The following is a 13,022-nucleotide window of genomic DNA, read 5'->3' on the forward strand; positions in this document are numbered from 1 at the left end:
GCTTCCGTTCGCCTTGCTCCTTCTTAGCTGCCAGGAGCCGCACACGAAAACGTACACAAACACACCCTGGCGTACGCAAACAAACACGCGTACACGTACACAGAAACAAAAGCGTCAGACTAAATGGTCACCTTCTTCCTCCGACACCTGGCCCTCTCCGGGTTGTACTTTATTTTCTACTCCGAGCTTCCATGGTCGACGGTCGCGCGTAATCACGACACACCTTTCCGGTGACGCCCGTTCGGACCATCGTCGGGACACACGGGCAGAGAGAGAGAGGTCTTTCGGGACACGGAGGGACGAGGGACGACGCGCGCGGGAAGTTAAACGGAAGCGCCGCGAGCTCGGACACAGGATCAGAGTAGTCTTTGCGAACCACCCCCAATCCCCGGCACGCGAGCAAGGACTGTATCCGGCCGGGACCACATACACACACACCGAAGTCATTCTTTTCTTTGCGTTTAACTATTACTCGTCATTATTATCGCTTGTCAATTAATTTATTAGCGAGAGAACCTGAGATTTCTGGGAGGTGTGCGAGGCACCAGAGCGAGAACGAGACCGCGTGTGGATATATTGCGTGCGTGTAAAAGAGCGCGACCGCGCGCCTGTGTGTCTGCGTAAAAGAAAGAGAGAGAGAGAGAGTAAGAGAGCGGACGAAAGAGAGAAAGATGGAGAGAATGGAGAAAAAGAGCGCGCGTCCGTTTGACCCGCGAGTTGATTGCGTTCCGCGTTTTTTCCGCCGCACTCGGTTCCTATAGTTAGCGTTTAGCATGCTCCCCGTGAACATTCACACACGCGTACAACACAACACAGACACACAGAGGGGACAGGCGGAGACACAAAGGAGACACACACCGCTTGTATGCGGTGATTCCCGCCGGCCTTTCGCCGCGCCCGTTCGTAACACGACGACGAAAAAACTGCTTACTTACTTACTTAATTACACACTTACTTAAACTAATTAATTAAGCGATATATTACGGCGGCCGCGTGAAACCGCGACCGCCCCCCACTCTCAAGGATCTCGACCACGAAGCAATAAAACAGGGGAGGTAGAAACAGAGAGGAAAGAAAGAGAGGTAGAGAGCCGTGTACCGTGGCGCGTGTCTCGCGCGATCCCGTACCGCGTTTTTCTTCTCGCGAACGACGACGAAGCACGCCGGCGAACGGCCACGCCTCCGCCGACTCGCGACCCCGCCCCCTCCCCGAACACGGGCTAGCTTCTTCGAACCATTCCCATCGTGAATCACGCCTAGCCTTGGTGAGATCGATCTGCGGACGGCTCGTCGATCGATCGAGAAAACCTCCTTTCCCCCGCGCGCGCGCGCGCACGGTTCCATGGAACGCGCGTACGTCGGGTCGCGTCGGCTCCGATCGGCGACACCTGAAGCGCCCGCGCATTCTCTCTTCCTGTTCCGAAAACGAGGCAGTTCTCCCCGTTGGTCGCTAAATTCCTCTCCGCCTCGGTGAAAGTGCCAAACGAAACCGCTGGAGGGAACGTCGCCGGAAATCCACGGGTGCCACGCGACTCCCAGAAAAAGAAAAGAATCGGCCCCCGTTGCCCGGCGTGCTTTTTAACCCGAGCGTCCGCAAAAGATCGTCATCCTCCGCATCTACGGTTCTCCGAAGCGCGTCGTAGACGACGGCGCTCTTAGTTCACGCCCCGCGGACCACGTGACGTGTAAGGGAGAGGGGACTCGTGTATACGAAGTGTGTGGATAACTACCGTAACAACGACGCGATTCGATTCGAAGCTGTAGGAGATCAAACTATAGTAAATCTGCGATGGTCGCGCGGGGCGTGGCCTATCAGCTCCGGCAACAGCTGCGCCGCTGCCGGGTAAAAGATAACTCGACCGTCGATAGGATCGCGTTACCAATGTTCCACCTATGTTGGGAACCGTGATCCTATCGCCGATTACGTCACGTTTTAGCCGGCATAGCTCGCGGAGTTGCGGCAACGCTGGGAAGGAACAATTTGAGAACGATTCGACGGAAAAATCGCGAGCGAGACTGTGACCTTGATCGATCGATCGCTTCGGAGGGCCGTCCCGCCGATCGCCTAATCGCGGCGGCCGCAACAGGTGCGAGAGAAAGGAGACTCGGAAATGGCGGCGGCGGCGGCGGCGGTGTACGGGACGCGCGCGCGCGCGCCCGCGGACCGGCACGCGACACGCTCCGCTTGTACAAAGGAGCAGCGTACACAGGGAACGCGTCTAAATAGGGATAGTTATGTATAGGTATACATATATTTTTCTCCGAGTAATGGAAGACAATATTTACTCCATCGCGAGCGCGTTTCACAAGTAGCCCGACTACGCGGCGCGTGTTTTTAGTCGGTGGAACGCGAAGGCGGGCCGCCACGCGATTCGAGACACATTGTGCGACGGACGCGTTTTTTTTTCCCGAGGAACGAGATACTCAAGTTTCTAGGTATATACATAATTTATGTATATGTATAGTTTGAGGTCGCGCGGGCCCGGACGGGCCGCCGCGCGACCGGCGACTGCAAAACTGCGATCACGATTTACGATTAAACAAACAAAAAAAAGGAAAAAGAAAAAGCGGTGGTACACAAGATCGAGATTAGCTCAGCCGTAGGTTACACAAGCGAAATTCTAGCACGTAAGTTTCAAGCAGGTGTAAGTTTAGACCGTATTAAGGCGTGTTCGTCGAGGACAAAAAAAACGAAGAATCGATACTTAATTTATACGTGTTCGGCCGCGGACGGATCCTCTCTCGCGGCGGATCGCGCGATTACCCGCTCCGGCCGCGATCTCTCGCGAGACACGGCGATCGAACGCGCGCCGATCGAACGCTCGCGCTCGCCGCAATCCTAATTTTGTTTTCTGAATTCTTGTTTCCTTTTTTCTTATTTTTTTTTTCGTTTTTCCAGATCTTTTTACGTTTCGTTTAAACAGCGAGTCGCGACGGGCGACGAGCGCGCGCGATCGATCCGCGCGGCCAGGCGAATGCTGGGACACCGCCGCGTGGCTCGCGTTCAATGTCCGGGGGCAAACTCTCTCCGGGGTGTGTTTTATACTCGTTTGTATTCCGAGGTGTTTAGACGTTCGCGGTAATTCCAGACGAACAGTTCGATTCGAAAAAAGAAAGGGTCCACAGCATTCGCCGGTGGCTGTCGAATAAAATCGGTGGTTTTCCTTATTTATTTATCGCGCCGGTTTTCCTATTTATAATTCGAGCAACGATCGATCTACCCGAGAGATCGCGGCGGCGAGCGACGAAGAGAGAAGAGAAAGAGAGAGGGGAGAGAGATCGGCCGATCGCGAGAGGATCGGATCGCGACGAATCGCGCGCGAGAACTGTCGAGCAATAAGCGATATTATCCCATTGGAACTCGAAGCTGTAACGTTTCTGCGTTCGAACGTTTTGCGATTGTAAGATGCGGAAACGACGGAAGGAAGAAAGAGAGGGGGAGAGAGAGAGGAGAAAGGGAGAGAGAGAAACATAACGATAATCTGTGCGGGCGTGTAATAGAGTTACGTTTCCGCGCGTAGGAGGGACTCGCCGCTGCAGCGAGCAGCCGGCAAACCACACCGGGAAAAAGCATCACTTTTTCCGTACGACAAGTAATATTCTTTAGTGATATACACCTTAATATACTTACGTAACGTGTACCGTAATGTTAAACGACGAGACAAAGCTCGCGAGTGATATTTATGACTTAAACTTAAGAGGATACTTAAAACGATAAGCGGAAAGAAAGAGAAAAAGAGAGAGAGAGAGAGAGAGAAAGAACGCGTGAGAGAGTGAGAAAGATAGAGAACAAGAGAGAAAGAGAGCGAGAGAGTGAGGTGAGGGAATGAAGAGAGAAAGCTGCGTGCACAGGCGAGGGCGAGAGAGTGAAGAGGAACGAGCAGGCGCGCCTAAGTCTTAGCGCGAGCCGTGCAGAAAAGACGACAAGCGTGACGATTCGACTAAAACGACATCTCGCGACCGATGCGAAACCGATTTCTATTTTCCGCGTGCTCTCGACGCGCAGCGTTCCTGGAACACCGGCGCGCTCGGGGGCTGCCCCGGCGGCCAGGCCCACCGCGCGAGGCCCCGCCCACCTCGCTCCGACCACTCCAGTTGTGCCCCTCCTTCTTCCTTCCACCCGCCGAGAGTCGACTTTTCTCGACCGTAAATCGCATACTTCCTCGCGGAGAAGGAGAGGCGGGGCGTCGCGAGGGCCTGGCCCCGGGTCAACCCCCCCACCACTGCGGCAGCACCGCGCAACCTTCCCGCGACCCAGGTTGCCGATTCTCCGCGAACGAAACGAACAGGCGAGCGTGTTCGCGTCGAGAGAAACCGCGCGACCGAGAGAACCGACCCGGTCTGGCTCCAGAGGTTTGACTATCGTATGACCCGCATCGACGCGAACGTCGTCATCGTTGACAGCTTACCACACCCCACACCGACCCCCTCCCCCCCTCTCCGACAACGCTCCCTCGCCAACGGATTCTCCTTGTTTTCCTACGCCCTCTTACCTGGATAATACCCTTTCACGCAACGCTGCCGATGATTCTGTATTTTATAACGCAACACGCCCCACACGACCATCCAGAAACAGAAAACACACAGAAAGAGACACGTAGACAAAGATGTGCCAGAAAGACAGACGCATCCACGCAAGAACACTGACCACAGACACACACACACAGAGAGAGACACACGTACATACACCTCTAGTTGTACACATTTTACGAATGTCGAGAAGTAATACTTGGCGTAGCTAGTATATTTTGATGAGCGCTAACCACCCATTAGTTTGAGAATGATCAGTAGGTGAAGCATGCTGGTTGGAAATTATCTTTTAGACATTTATCCGGACATCATTATTTCCCCCTCACACGTTGATCCCTTCTTCACCGCCTTCGTCGTTTCTTCGCTCGTTTCGAGAACAGTCTCGCTGCTCTGTCTATCCGATTCTTTTTTTTTTTCATCCCCCCACCCCCACCCCCGTGATTCCGGTCAGCCGCGTCGAGCCGTTCTTTTTTCTTTAATCATGCTCCTTTCCCCGTTTTTTTTTTCTGTTTCGTTTAGTTTCACGTTTCTCGATTGCAATTGTTTCTTTTTCATTTTTCGTTTCTTTTTTTTTTTTGTTCGTTCAACGGTCGGACGAGCCCCGCGCCACCCGGCTCAGGAGGATCGAACGGAGATCGACGCGCGGAGACACAACAGAGAGGAAGGAGAAAGACAGCGAATCCTCGAAGCAATACTATATGTATACCCTGTTGTTCGGCGTTCGTACGCGCGGAGCTTTTCATTTTTAGGATCCACGATCCAGCGTCCCCCTTTTTTCCGTGACCGCGAACCCGCCACCCCCCAATACACTGCGCCTCTGGCGCGCGAGTCTTCGAGGTTCGATTATCGGCTGGTCCTTCTCCCGGTTCCAGCCGACGACCGCTACTTATCTATTGTTCATTAATTGTCTTCTCGGTGTGTTATCGGAGTCGAGGAAGCACACCGCGCGATCGCCTGGATGCAACGCGTCGTTGTCCGTTTCGACGTTATCGTTCGCCGGTAATCACGACGACGGTTACACACACACACACACACGCATGCACTGTGAACGTGTGTTACACACGCTACGGTGAACGTATTGTATCGCGGTGCGAGAAGCTTTTTTTCAATAAATTCCTTGGAACCAAAACACACACCACCTGCCTTTGATTGACAGCGGAACGATGGCCGGCCGCCCTCCTTCGATCCGACGCACCTCTCTCAAATCGGTGGCTGGGTCGGTCGGAAACACGTTATCGGGAACCGTGATCTTGCTTTTAGCGTTGCACGTTTCTGTAGGGGATCCGGCGGATCGCGCGCATTTGTTGGAAAAGTGGATAAACGTGGAACCGTGGACACGCGAGGAGAATGTGAAGATATTGTTGCGCTACTTTTACTGTCTTGATATCGTTCAATGGGGAATGTTTTCAATTTGTGTAAAGATTTTCACGGTTTCATCGGATTCGATAAGCGTCGATGGAATATCTACTGGGTAGGAAGTAGAACAGAAATTTTAAAGGGTTCTGTAGTTTGGACCTCGTTTTCATTTTACTTAGCATCGACGAGCTTAGCACTTTTAATTTCTCTGTAGAAATTTACTATATCGCAGTAATAGTGTCAGTAGTAATAACAGTAATAATAATAGTAATAATAACAGTAATGGTAACAATAATAATAAAAGAGTAATAGTAATTAATAATGATAAAGAGAATGAGAACAGTATGCAAAGTATAGTACGACAAATTCTACAGCTCGATAAAAGAAAATTTTCTAGATAAAAATCTATTTGCTTTCCAGATAATTTTACTGCAGCAAAAGTACAACAACAATATTCTTATATTTTTCTAACGCGTGCGCACTTCGATCCACTGGGTTTTATGAATGCATCAAGTCTGTCGTCTAGCTTCTATAAAGTAATTCATACGGTTTTCTCAATGAAGGAAGCTCTCCTTGCATAATAAACGTCTCCTTAATCAATCTCGGGGATTAATAATACGGAGAGGTTAAGCAATATCGCGTTCGATACTGGAGCGATGCAATAAACGCTCCCGGCAGAGCGCAAGGAATATCCAGGGTGTACCGTAACAATCTTCTTCCAAAGACTGTGTTGGTTAGTTTGAGGCGCGGCTTAGGTGGGCGTGGTCAACAAGGCTACGTCTAGGCAGGCGTGGAATACATAAGGCATCGTCCTCCTGGGCGTGGTCTGTGAGGCATCGTCTAGATAGGCGTGGTCTGTGAATTGTCGTCTAGATAGGCGTGGTCTATGACGGCTCGTCTAGATAGGCGTGGTCTACATAAGGCGTCGACGTCCTAGGCGTGGTCTATGAGGCCCCGTTTAGATAAGCGTAGTTTATGGAGCCTCGTCTAGATAGGCGTGGTCTAAGAATTGTCGTCTACCTAGACGTAGTTTTCGTGGACGTCACTTACCTACGCGTGGTCTCTATAGGCGTCGCTCACCTAGGCGTGGTCTATACACGCTTTGCACACCTAGGCGTGCTCTTTGCAAGCATGGTCTATCTAGCCGTGGTCTCAGTGGGCGTGGCCTATGCAGGCGTCGCCTACCTAGGCGTGGTCTATGTACGCTTTGCCCAGCTAGGCGTGGTCTATGCAAGCATGGTCTCTCTAGCCCTGGTCTTCGTAGGCGTGGCCTCCACAGGTGTCGCCCACCAAGACATGTTCTACAAAGGCATCATACCATCGACCATATTTCCGTCGAACCGACGACCGAGCCAGCCAACGAACATCGAAGTTATAAAACGAGAGATCTGATGGAAAGGGACGTGGATCGCGGGAAATATGACGCACCGGAGACGAGGCGCGTCCCAGATCTTCCCTGTCGCCCACCCACGCAACCCCATTTCTCGCGGACCCGATACTCTTGCCCCGTATCATTCGCCGTATTATTATCGTTCCTATATACCGTCGATTACGGAACAGAGTCCCCGTTCGAAAAAAGCACATTTCCAATTTTGCAATTTCCAAGGCGGCACTTTGCGCACGCCGTATCGCGACAACATCATCATCGTTCGAGGGTTTCGCTCGTTTCAGCCGCCTTTTCGATTCCTTTTGTTCTTTTGTTTTCTCGTCGTGCCATAAGCTCGTAGCACCGTGCAACGAGAGACGCTCGCGGGGCGGCTATTCACGGCTCGAAAACTCCCCGAAAAAAAAGAAAGACGACGATCCGGTCGACGTCAACCAGCAACGTCCGTCGACCGCCTACGCGCTCCGATCGATCGCGGCTCCATGGTTCGCGCAAACGTTTCGGTTCGCCACGTGGCCCACAGATCTCCGAGCAGACATTAACATTATGATAGAACCTTGAAAACAGTGTTTGGCTATAATTCGAATCTAGTTGATTGATTATTAATCGGTGACATTTATTTATTTCGAGTCGAGTCGGAGCTGGTAGTGTTTCCGGTTGCCCAGCGCGAGGATTTTTGTGGGTCGCCGTGCTCGACGGGCCGTGCTCGATCGATTCACCCCTGACCTTAGGGATCGGAGGGATCCTGGATCGGCGAGCACGTGAAAAAGCCGCGAGGGCGAACCGTTTCGCCAACGTTCTCGGCGCTACCGAAGCAATCGTTCCCCGATACGAGAAAATGAGCTGGGCTCGAGCATGATACCTCCTTCCCCCGCGGAAGCGCGGATAGAAAAAAAAAAAAAAAAAGAACCGAACGGACGACAATCGACGCAGGGAGAGACAATGGAAAGAGAGATGGGAGAGAGAGTGAAAGAGAGTGAGTACGACCCAGAGAGCGCGGGATAACACGCAGGGCGGCGAACGCGAAGAACGACGAGAACGACGACAGATTATTTAGTTTAGTTCGATGCCTAGATGAGTTGCCAATAAAGTAGTTCGTTTCAAACTTGTAGCTAACCTGTATATTTGTGTACCTATTTTGTATACTCTCACGAGAAACCTTAACACCACCCGCCCCGAACGAATTCCTCCAACACGCCTGACATGTTTCTCCCCGCCCATCCCCTCCCTAAGATATCAACATGCTCCTTTTGCGAACCCGTAAAACCCGCACACCTGTCGGCTATAATAACTGTACTGACCTAATCTCTACTTTTCTTCTAATTGTTTTTGTATCACCGCCAGACGTAACCTACTCCTTATACATTACATTATATATTTTTTTTTTTTTTTTTTTGGTGCTGTGTAATAATTTCACACTACCCCATTTTCTCGCTCGGCCACGTACTTACGTATTGTTCATGTATTTTCTGTGTAATCTCACACTTAACCCCACCGATCTAAATAGCGTGTCTGTATTGTATTTATTGCGAATCCACGGTATATAGCCTCTCCTAGAAAGTACTTCTGATCATTTATTTCTTCCCCCCTTTATATAACCGTATATCACATTTATCTCTTTTCTATATTTCACCCCCTTTACTCTTTCGTTTCGGTCCTTTCATCTCTTCTCCCCCCTACTACTACATTTATTTTCTTCTTTTCTCTCTCGGTCTGTGTTCTTTTTTTCGAAATTTCTGTTCCACCGTATATATATGTATACGTATATATATATACGACTGTTCCATTGGTTCGTCGAAAATTGGCGCAGCGGCCGACGGTGCCGGAGGCGCGCCACCCGCGGGCGCATCGCTAATTGGCTGATTAATATTAAGCCGTAATTAGCCTCGTTAACCCCGCTGGGCACTCGTTTCGCGCAGCCCTCTGGTTGGCCGGGACACGGCCGCGCGGTAACCCTTCGGCTCGAGGCCAGGACCGTACCAACGCCCAGCGCACGCATCCTGGACCTTGGCACTCTCGCGGTTTTCCCTTCAACGTGTTCACCCTTCGCGCGGCACGGAAAATCACGGTGCAGTTGGATGCCGCGGCAACCGTGTGATAGACGCGGACGATTAACTTCCTCGGGGCACGTGGGCGGGGCTTTCTGGCCCTTGACGGAGGGGTAAGTGATCGCGAGTCTACGAACCTAGGCTGCATCGTAACAATCTTGGGATTATGCTCGCTATGCTGGCTATGCTGAGCAGGCGTGACTTGGTAGACGTGGTTTATGGGGCGTCGTTTATCTAGGCGTGGTCTATGCGGGCGACGCCTACCTAGGCGTGGTTTATACGGGCGACGTCTACCTAGGCGTGGTCTATGCGGGCGACGCCTACCTAGGCGTGATCTATACAGGCGACGCCTACCTAGGCGTGGTCTATGCACGCGACGGCTACCTAGGCGTGGTCTATGCACGCGACGCCTACCTAGGCGTGGTCTATGCGGGCAACACCTACCTAGGCGTGGTCTATATAGTCGTGACCTAGATAGGCGTGGTCTACGAATGCGACGCCTACCTAGACTTTCCCTATGAACGCTTGGCCAATGCAGACGTACCTAGGCGTGGCCCGAGTAGGCGCAACCCGGAGTGGGCGTGTCCCATTGCAGTCTTCAGTTCCAGTGCTCCGAAATCTATGTGGAGAGCGAACGCGTTAAACGGCCGACATCCTCGTCGCCTCGAGGTCCAAGATGCGTTCTCGCTTTGAAAACATTCCACGGGCCGCCGGCTGACTATACCGGGCCCTATGCTGACAAGTATTTAAGGAACGGAATTGGCCGCGAGCGAAAGGACGAGCCAGCCTCCGGCACACGCGCGCACTTACCACCCGTATCGTTTCTTTCGACGTGAACTTCCCCACTCCTGTCGGTCCACGTTGCTTCTTAAGCGGTCTAAAGACAGCCAGCGGACGTTGTTGTAGCGCATGCATTTTAGCTAAATCATCCATGGCGCACTCTAACCAGCAAGTAAGAGCAAAGTTTAATAAATTCGATGTCTACACCATCTCTATCCGTAACGATCCTCTATCCGTACTTTGCCCCCCTCATCCCTGTGGACGCGTTACATATCTATCTGTCGCTTCGCGCACGCGCGCGCGCGAACGTCTCGCGCGGTTTTTATCCCTCGTTAACGTCGCGGCCGATACAGCCGGCGATATTGGAAACGACGACGGCGGGGACGATGCCAGGAGAGAGATGGTACGCGCGACGCTAACGAGGTAGCACCGCGTTCCAACCGTTCCAGCCCGCTAACGCGTTCACAGTCCCACGATTTACAATGATGATCACGAATGTTACCCGACGCGCAAGCTGCGAGCAAACGCTAAAGTTCCCGAAAACTGGTTCGCAAGAGACCGACGCGGAGCTAACTAACGAACGGCTACGAACAAGAGGAGAGCCCGGATTTTCTAACATGCTTGTCGCTTCCTTAGTTGTGTGATTGAAAACGGCATGTTTATACTCTAACACGTACCGGGACTATGAACGCGCGTAGATCGCGTTGAACGATTTGGAAGGCTCCCCGGGGTAGCGGATCGAGGCACTGTCGCCAGACAGCGATCCTCGCTGCCCCGTGGAAGAGACGGAGAGTCGCGCGCGATAGATCGGTCCGCGAGACTCTAACCAAAGGTAGTCTTCGGTTCCCTTCGAGGCCACCTCAGTCGATCCCAGATCACGTACGAGAGAGATACCCGTTGAAATTCGCGGGGGCGGAGAGAGAGATCGGGCGTGTCGGGGAACGACCAGCGGCGGTAAGGACGCGATGATCGATCGTCGGGTACGGGTGTACACGCGTGGAAACACCTCTACTTTGCCTTGATCTCTCACGGACGGGATTTTTGATCGCGACGATCCTCCGTTCGCGGATGGTTCGGTATTACATATCGTCGAGTTAGTTTAACCGCGTATCCTAGAGTAAATCCGTAGATCGTTTTGTACTCGAGCGGTTGCCACGCTGTGATTTAATTCGCGTTTCACGTCGCCGTTTCTCCGCGGACTATAAAACGGCGGATGATCCCACTCACCAAAGACTTTTTCTCGGCACCGCGGAAAAGGGGGAGGGTAGGAGAACGACGTTGTCGCGGAGGGGGGGATATCCACCGCTCGTCTCGACGACGTACCTGGGACCTATACGACGAACGTTTCCCGCGCGATAAATATATCGACGACCCGTCACATATCAATTGGCCGGCGCTGGGTCGGCCCGCGCGATTCGCCTCGGGTCCGTTTTTTTAAATCGACCGCGTCGCTGTTCGCCCGCCGTTGGCTCCTCCGCGCGCCGCTCGGCCCCGGGGCCCCGATCTTCCTCCTCCTCCCCCCCAACCACTACCGCGTTTCACGACCATCGATTCGACAGAACCCGAGTGCCTTAATCCCATCTCTTTGTGCTCCCCACGTCGCGTATCTCCCGCCGTCGAGACCATCATCCCCTCACACAGCCACCCCCCCCAAAAAAAAAAAGAAAACCCCTCTTATCTTTCGGTATATATTCTATACATATATACGAACTGAACGAAAAGAAAAGAAAATCAACGACGAGCAAACAGAGAGAAAAAAATGTGAACGGCAAAGAAAGAAAGAGAGAAAGAGAGACAGAGAAATATACAAAAGCAACCGAGACAGAGAGAAGAGAACCCAGGAACGATTTAGACGCATATATTGTAATAATTCCCATAGGCAGAGTAGAATTGAGTGTCGATCGCTAGAGAGAACGCGGGAGTCACCCGACCGCCCACTGGATTCAGGCCCCGAGAGACGGGACGGGTCCACGATCACGGCCGACGACCAGGTAAGAAAACACTTTCTTCTCTTTTGTTTACCTCTCTCCTTTTTATCTTTACGTGTGCGCCGCGACCGGCCGGACGCCTCTCTTGGCGCGCAGCTCGCAAAGGCAACCCAGTTGACTGTCGTTAAAGTGTCTCGTCGATCTTGCGACGAGCCATCAACGCGCCAGGATCAGCGTCCGGCCCGTCCCGGCCCAATCTTGGTTGTCTAGAAACGATTTCCATTACATATACACGCATCGTTCTGTCGTAGATGTTCACGTAGCGTGTTAGAAGTTGCGAGGTTTAGTGCGCTGGTTGGTTCTGTAACGAAGACTCGGCTCTCCGACCGTTGTTCTCGGACAGTCGAAGCACCGCCGATTGGGCACCGGTGAGGACGCGCCGCGGAATCGAACGGATCCCTCCGTATCGGCTCGATCTTCTATCGGGATCGATTGTCACGCCAAATGCGTACCGATTGCTCAAATTTGTTAGCTGATTCGCTGATTCTATTTCTGTCTTTTAGTGTAATGAAGCAAATTAAAATTCGATTCAATTTAATTTAAGGTTAAGTGAAAGTTCAATTTCATTTGTATTGAGATTAGATGAAAATTCAATTCAATTTATATTGAAGATTATTTATTATATTGAAGAGTAATTGAAAAATCAATTTAATTTATATTGAGATTAAGTGAAAGTTCGAGTTAATTTATATCAAGATTAAATGAGAATTGAATTCAATTTGTATTAAGATTAAATGGAAATTCAATTCAATTTGTATTAAGATTAATTGAAAATTCAATTTGTATTAAGATTAAATGGAAATGAAAGTTCAATCTATATTAAGATTAATTGAAAATTCAATTTGTATTAAGATTAAATTGAAATTCAATTCAATTTTATATTAAGATGAAATGAAAGTTCAATTTAATTTATATTAAGATTAAATGAGAATTCAAT

At 51.2% G+C, this 13,022-nt stretch overlaps 2 protein-coding genes and 1 pseudogene across 2 annotated transcripts in view; 2 read left to right on the top strand and 1 right to left on the bottom strand.

Moving 5' to 3' along the window:
- LOC144470879 (RNA-binding protein Musashi homolog Rbp6 pseudogene) overlaps positions 1 to 6,356 on the top strand; it is a 10,004-nt pseudogene extending 3,648 nt beyond the window's left edge.
- LOC144471715 (RNA-binding protein Musashi homolog 2-like) overlaps positions 1 to 13,022 on the top strand; it is a 103,567-nt gene that overhangs the window by 73,019 nt on the left and 17,526 nt on the right. The gene's annotated exons all lie outside the window — the stretch shown is intronic.
- LOC144471711 (uncharacterized) overlaps positions 1 to 13,022 on the bottom strand; it is an 83,854-nt gene that overhangs the window by 40,882 nt on the left and 29,950 nt on the right. The window lies entirely within an intron of this gene.

This window comes from Augochlora pura, chromosome 6 (genome assembly GCF_028453695.1).
Source record: "Augochlora pura isolate Apur16 chromosome 6, APUR_v2.2.1, whole genome shotgun sequence".
Taxonomy (NCBI): Eukaryota; Metazoa; Arthropoda; class Insecta; order Hymenoptera; family Halictidae; genus Augochlora; species Augochlora pura.